Source organism: Eschrichtius robustus, chromosome 5 (assembly GCF_028021215.1).
Source record: "Eschrichtius robustus isolate mEscRob2 chromosome 5, mEscRob2.pri, whole genome shotgun sequence".
Taxonomy (NCBI): Eukaryota; Metazoa; Chordata; class Mammalia; order Artiodactyla; family Eschrichtiidae; genus Eschrichtius; species Eschrichtius robustus.
The window spans coordinates 145,390,259-145,397,787 of record NC_090828.1 but is presented as its reverse complement, the minus strand read 5'-3'; positions in this window follow the sequence as shown (position 1 = coordinate 145,397,787).

Here is a 7,529-nt window from a genome sequence, read left to right as displayed (position 1 = left end):
TCCCTCCCCTTATCCCCTGGTAATCTGGATGTTTGTTTTCTACAGCCGTGACTTTACTTCTGTTTTGCAAATAAGTTCATTTGTACCCTTTTTTTAGATTCCACATATAAGCAATATCATATGGTATTTGTCTTTCTTTGTCGGACTTAACTTCACTTAGTATGACAATCTCTAGGTCCATCCACGCTGCTGCAAATGGCATTATTTCATTCCTTTTTATGGCTGAGTAATATGCCATTGTGTATATATACCACATCTTCTTTATCCATTCCTCTGTCTATGGACATTTAGGTTGCTTCCCTGTCCTGGCTATTATAATACTCTTGAATAAAGGCTTCCTTACCGTTTTAACAAGAGGCAGAATAATCTTCCTTTAACAAGGAGCAAAGAGAGAAAGCAGTGTCCCCCAAAGCTGGCAAGAGCTGCCCTTGGGAATGCAGCCCCTGTCACAACTGTGGTCTGGCAAGGGGTCAGGTTGGGATAAATACCCTGACCTCTCTTCTGCCCGTGGAATCTCCTGGCGATGTCTTCCATCGGCTGGACCCAACCCAAAGCCAGAAACAAGGCAGACAGAGGGGGAAGAAACTGTCCACAGAGTTTAACCTCCTGCGTGGAGAAGGTAGGGATGAGGCAAAAGGAGAATAACCCCACTTGGATATATCATTGTACCCATTTAACAGATGAAAAAGCCAAAGTGGATGGGGCCAGAGGTCCAGACCACACAGGACTGTCTGTACTGAAACGCTGGTCTTTTGATTCCCAGCCCTGAGTTGTCTCCATCACGCTTATACCCCTTACACCTGAATCTAGTGATGGAAAATCAGAGCAATGATTTACTATCCTTTCGAAGTCCTGGGGACTAACTGGGGTCGGCAGGCAGTTCTGGTTCGGTGTGTCTCACGTGGTCGCAGTCAGAGTCACCGTAAGACATGCTTGCTTGGATGGCTGGGGCTGGAGTGGCTGGGGTTCCTCGGTGTCCCCCTCTACCTCTGCGTGGATCTCTGCGTGCTCCCTCCACATGGTCCCAGCGTCAGGCAGCTTCAGGGTGCCTGGGCTTCTTTTTTTTTTTTAACTTATCTTTTATTTATTATGTATTTATGTATTTTTGACCACACTGTGTGGCATGTGGGATCTCAGTTCCCCGACAAGGGATCGATCCTGCAGCCCTTGCATTGGAAGCCCAGAGTCCTAACCACTGGACCACCGGGGAAGTCCCCTGCCTGGGCTTCTCACATCGTGGCTCTTGATCCCCAAGGTGCTTGTCCCAAGAGAGAGCAGGTGGACAGTGTACTGTCATTTATGACGCAGCCGCGGAGGTCATGCAGTGCTGCTTCCGCTGCTTTCTGTCGTCTAGACAATCACAGAAGCCGCCCCGGTTCAGGGCGAGGCAGGATAGATGCCGCCTCGTGATGGGAGAGTAGGCAGATCCTGGAGGAGCACGTGAGACCCTAAGTACTGCTAGGTGGGATGTGGAAAGAAACTGTATGTCCACCCTCTAAATTCATTATAACCCCTATGAGCAACAGAGAGGGGCGTCTCTTTGATTTTGATGATTTTCTAGGTCTTCAGTTCTATCCCTTTCTCCAAGTTACACTGCAGAGGTGGAGTGGGGCATATAAACCTAAGTCATGACCACCTCAAACCCTAGAAGTCATGTTCTCACAACAATAACTTAAAAGTTACCCTGAAACTCTAATTCGAAAAGATATATGCACCCCAATGTTCATAGCAGCACTATTTACAGCAGCCAAGACGTGGAAGCAACCTAAGTGTCCATCGACAGAGGAATGGATAAAGAAGATGTGGTATATATAAACAATGGAATACTACTCAGCCATAAAAAAAGAATGAAATAATGCCATTTGCAGCAACATGGATGGACCTAGACATTATCATACTAAGTGAAGTAAGTCAGAAAGAGAAAGACAAATACCGTATGATATCATTTATATGTGGAATCTAAAATATGATACAAGTGAACTTATTTACAACACAGAAACAGACCTACAGACATAGAAAACAACATAAGTTTACCAAAGGGGAAAGGGGGTGGAGGAAGGATAAATTAGGAGTTTGGGATTAGCAGATGCAAACTACTATATATAAAATAGATAAACAACAAGGACCTACTGTATAGCATGGGAACTATACTCAATATTTTGTAATAACCTCTAATGGAAAAGAATCTAAAAAGAATATCTATCTATCTATATATTATATATCTGAATCAGTTTGCTGTACACCTGCAACTAACACAACATTGTAAATCAACTATACTTCAATGAAAAAAATTTTTTAAAGTTACCCTGAGGATGGGAGATCCCGTATTTGGTTCCAGGGTAACTTGTTCCCTAACTGTTTCATACAGATATTCTTATCACCCCTGTAAGGCAGAATGTAAGGCTAAATACTGAAGGGCACCAGAACATCACCCCAAATGTGCCGTTTTGGCATAAGGATTCTTTTGAGCTAAAGGGAATTGAGAACCAGCAGACACAGGAAACGCTCTTCACCTCCCCAGAACTGCCCAAAAGTAAAGTACAAAGGTGCCCTTTTGTAAAGGAAATTTCCATTTATAAGAAGTCTCTAGCAGGAAGAGAGCTACTCCTGAAGACGAGTCTTATCACCTGAGAGAGTCTTACCTGCACAGCGAGACAAACCTCATTCACCATCCAGCCACCCCTCCTTCCTAGCTCACCTCCCCACCCAGAAGCCCCAAAACCACTTTTCCTTTGTTTAGCCTAAGACGGTATATAAACCTCAATCATCTGGGGACTTCCCTGGTGCCCAGTGGTGAAGACTCCGCACTCCCAAAGCAGGGGACCCGAGTTCGATCCCTGGTCAAGGAACTAGATCCCACATGCTGCAACTAAGACCCAGCGCAGCCAAATAAATAAATAAATATTTTTAAAAATAATAAATAAACCTCAATCATCTGGCTGCCTCCTGGACTCTGGTTTCCTTGTGAAAGTCCATGCATAAGTGGGTAATTAAAACTTTTTTTCTCTTGTTAATCTGTCTTTTATCAGATTGATTCTCACAGGCTTCAGCCATTGAACCTGGGAGGGGAGAGGGAATAAGATTTCTCCTCCCCTACAATGCAAATCCCCACCCCCTACCAAAATGAAATATAAACATTTCCCTGGCATCAAAAGGGAAAGAGAGCTTTTCTTCTCTCCCTTTTCTTTCAACATTTCCTCTAGGAAACTTATAAATCCCATTTGTCTCTTCGAGATGTATGTAAATGTTTATAAAAGCTCAATAGCCTCTTGCCAGTTTTGCAACCCAGAAATGTCTTTCATGAAGGTCTTGGAACCATCTCTTTGCAATGTGAATGTCAAGGAGGATGGTGCCCTGTCTTCCTAATACTGTGGGAGTTTAGCCCAAGCACTTGGCTCCAAGTTGTAATTTCCTGCTTGTCAAAAAGATAGGAGAAGTTTTATTTTTCCTTTGGTAAAGACAATTAGCATGTGTGCTATGGATTGTATCTGTCTGGCTTTATAAAAGGGTAAGATTTCTATTTGTCTTTGCCATGGGATTGCCAGTGATGTGCATCAGAGTCTGGTTATTAATGGTCACTCAATAATAAAACTGATTCATTCTTTTCTTCATTTTGTGGAGAGGGGTCACGTGGTTGGCTGGAGATTTATTTTTAACTACTTCAACAAGAAATTAGGAGATATATTTATATATATATTTTTTTGGCCTGTTGTCAATAGCGATAAACACTTGTTAGAGAACTTAACTAAGCACATCCACTCATTGCTTATTTACTGAGCAGCTACTCTGTTCCAGGTGGTGTGCCACACCAACAGAGGCCTGGGGAAATTGCCTGCACGAAGCCCATGGTGCTGTGATTGCACCCCCCTCCCAGGAGGCCGGGAAGGATGACTGAGGCTGGTGGTCAAGACTTCAGAAGTTTGCACAACCACACATCTAACAAACCTATTGGTTGGCTGAAGTAAGCAACTGCAGAATGTATGGTGGGTATCATAAACTGGGATAAATTCTATGGGAGCGTATACAAACTAAAGGATCAGACTAAGCCTTGAGGGTTAATGTATTAGGCTGTCATGTCACTCATCATTTTTGTAGATAAATTACATTTGGATAGTGATGATTTTACAAGGTTCAACCTCCTAGGCGTGTGTTGGTGTGTCTGGCCAACCGCCATTCCCTCTTCTTCTGCTACAAGGAGCTCCCTGGGCCATCCCCACTCGCAGACCACGTGGCTTGGGTGGGGCTTGCACCACCGGCAACCCAGGCATAAGCATGTGACCCAGACCTGGGCAAGGAGAGTCGCCCCCACCAACTGACCACAGTGACTGCTTCAGCGATGGACACACGGCTGAAGCAGGGCCAATAGGAGTGGCACCAACAGAACCTACGTGATGGCATATTACGCAGAAGCTGGTAGCAAGATGGCAGCCTTTCAACGTTATGGAGAGACCCAAGGGACAAAGAAGCCATCCTCTGGCACCTGCACGCAGCTCTGACGGACACCTCGATAGATAGGTAGGTAGGTAGGTAGATAGATACGTAGATAAATAGATAGATAATTTTTATTACTTTATTTTATTTTTAAATGAAGTATAGTTGATTTACAGTGTTGTGTTAATTTCTGCTGTACATAAAGTGAATCAGTTATACATACATATGTATTCTTTTTCATATTCTTTTCCATTGTGGATTATCACAGGGTATTGAAGAGAGTTCTCTCAGACTGATAGTTTTTAAACTTTTATTTTTTTAACTTTTGTATTCATTTCTGTCACTTGTAACAAAAAGAGCCCTGCATACACTATGGAAGCTTCCCAGGGCAGTGATGCTTGAGCTGCAGGGGCTGGTTTGGGGGCAGGGGGACGAAGAGAGTGCTGGGGGAGGGGTGGGGGTGGTGAGGAGCTGGCCTGGGGGTCCAGCTCTAAGCCCCCTGAGCGACTGCACCAGCGAAACCTCACTGAACTTGCTCTGCCCCTTCAGCTACTCAATAAACCAAACAAAAAGGTCTGTTCTCCCCTGCATGTGAGCTCCTCTGGGACTCAAGCTAATGTATTATTGATGAGCCATAAATGATGGGGCCGGCATGCTTTCCTATTCAGTGCTGAAGTGCAAAGGTGCACGCTGACGTTTGCATGAGGTTTTAGGGCTCGGGCTCACTGGTTACTGTGGCATGGGGGCTGGCTTTTTCAGGAAAGCAGATTTTACTTGACCTCTCTAACTTCCCTCCTCCATTTGTCAGCATCCTTTTAAACATTTGTATGAAGTATTAGCATTAAAACGGATCAGATAAAAGAGAGCAAATAAAACCACATCTGAAAGACAGTGTTGCTAGTGCTGTCCAGGCCTTATCTTCACTGGACGGAGCAAAGGAAGGTCAGGTGCACACTGGCCTCCCGGAGGCTCCCTGCGTTTCTGCCTACTAAGGCAGTTTGACTTGGCACACAGAAAAGAAGGTTGGCAGCAGACAAACTTGGATTCAGTTCCTAACTTCGTCACCGATTACTGTGACCCTGGGCAAGTTACTTTAGCCCTTCAAGCCTTGATTTCCTCATCTGTAAAGTAGGGAAAATAATACCAGTCTTTCAGCATTGCATGAGGTTGAAAATAATCCAGTGCAATTAAATTATCTAGCGATACCAATTAAGATGCATGTGGTGGGACTTCCCTGGTGGCACAGTGGTTAAGAATCCGCCTGCTAATGCAGGGGACACGGGTTTGAGCCCTGGTCCGGGAAGATCCCACATGCCGTGGAGCAACTAAGCCCGTGCGCCACAACTACTGAGCCCATGTGCCACAACTACTGAAGCCTGCTTGCCGAGAGCCCGTGCTCTGCAACAAGAGAAGCCACCGCAATGAGAAGGCCGCACACCACAACGAAGAGTAGCCCCCGCTCACCGCAACTAGAGAATGCCTGCACTCAGCAACAAAGACCCAACTCAGCCAAAAATAAATAAATAAATAAATAAATTTTAAAAATTAAAAAAAATAAAAAGATGTGATACACACACAGACACACACACACACACACACACACACACACAATGGAATACTACTCAGCCATAAAAAGAATGAAATAATGCCATTTGCAGCATCTCAGATGGACCTAGATATGATCATACTAAGTGACATAAGTCAGACAAAGACAAATATCATATGATTTCACTTATATGTGGAATCTCAAAAAATGATACAAATGAACTTATTTACAAAACAGAAATAGACCCACAGACATAGAAAACAAAATTATGGTTACCAAAGGAGCTAATGGGGGGTTGGGAGATAAATTAAGTGTTTGGGATTAACATATACACACTACTCTATATAAAATAGATAACCAACAAGGACCTACTATATAGCACAGGGAACTCTACTCAATATCTTGAAATAACCTATAAGGGAAAAGAATCTGAAAAAGGATATATACATATATACGAATTACTTTGCTATACACTTGAAACTAACACATTGCAAATTAACTATACTTCAATTTAAAAACATTTTAAAAAGGAAATACAGCTTAAACCTGGTTCTCTCCTGGGATACTTGCCCTGTGAACCCAGCAACCACGTTGTGAAGTCCAGGCCACTTGTTGGTATTTTGGGCAAGATCCTGGTTTACGCTTGCAGCTGGCAGCTTTAGTGTCAACTGCCTTCCGACAACTTTACCTCCCCGATTTCGGGTCTTCCAACTGAAGCCCCAGACATTATGGAGCAGAAACAAGCCATCTCTGCTGTGCCCTGTCTGAACTCCTGTCCCACAGAAATCGTGACAGATAGTAAGTGCTTGCAGTTTTTTTAAAAAAATATTTTTTGACTATTTACTTATTTATTGGCCACACCACGTGGCATGTAGGATCTTAATTCCCGGACCAGGGATCGAACCCATGCCCACTGCAGTGGAAGTGCAGAGTCTTAACTACTAGACCATGATGGAATTCCCTGTAGTTGTTTTAAGTCACTAAGTTTTGGGGTAATTTGTTATGGAGCAATACATGATGAAAACAACATAAAATTTTTTTAAAATTCTGCCAGGCAAAAACCATTAACAGCAAAGTCAAATGACAAGTGCTGGAAAAATTTTTGCAACACTTATCAAGGAATGAAAGACAAATTCCCTGATATATAAAGAGCTTCAACAAGTCAACAAGAAAAAGATCAAGAACCCAATGGAAAAATGAGTAAGGGACATGGATTACAGAAAAGGAAACACAAATGTCTCCTAAACATGTGAAAACATGCTCACATTCACTGATCATTAGAGAGATACAAAATCAAACCAAACTGAAATACCATTTTTCACCTATCAGATTGGCAAAAGTATGAATGTTTTGTAATATATTCTGTTAGTGAGGCTGTAAGAAAACAAATGACCTCCTACTTTGCAAGTAGGAGCAAAAATTAATGCAAAGCCCATGATGGGTGACCCAACAATAGTTATCAATAGGACAGAGGCACAGACCCTTTGGCCTAGCACTTCTACTTCAGGGACGTTTCCTACAGATATACTCACATGTACGTGAATGAATATAT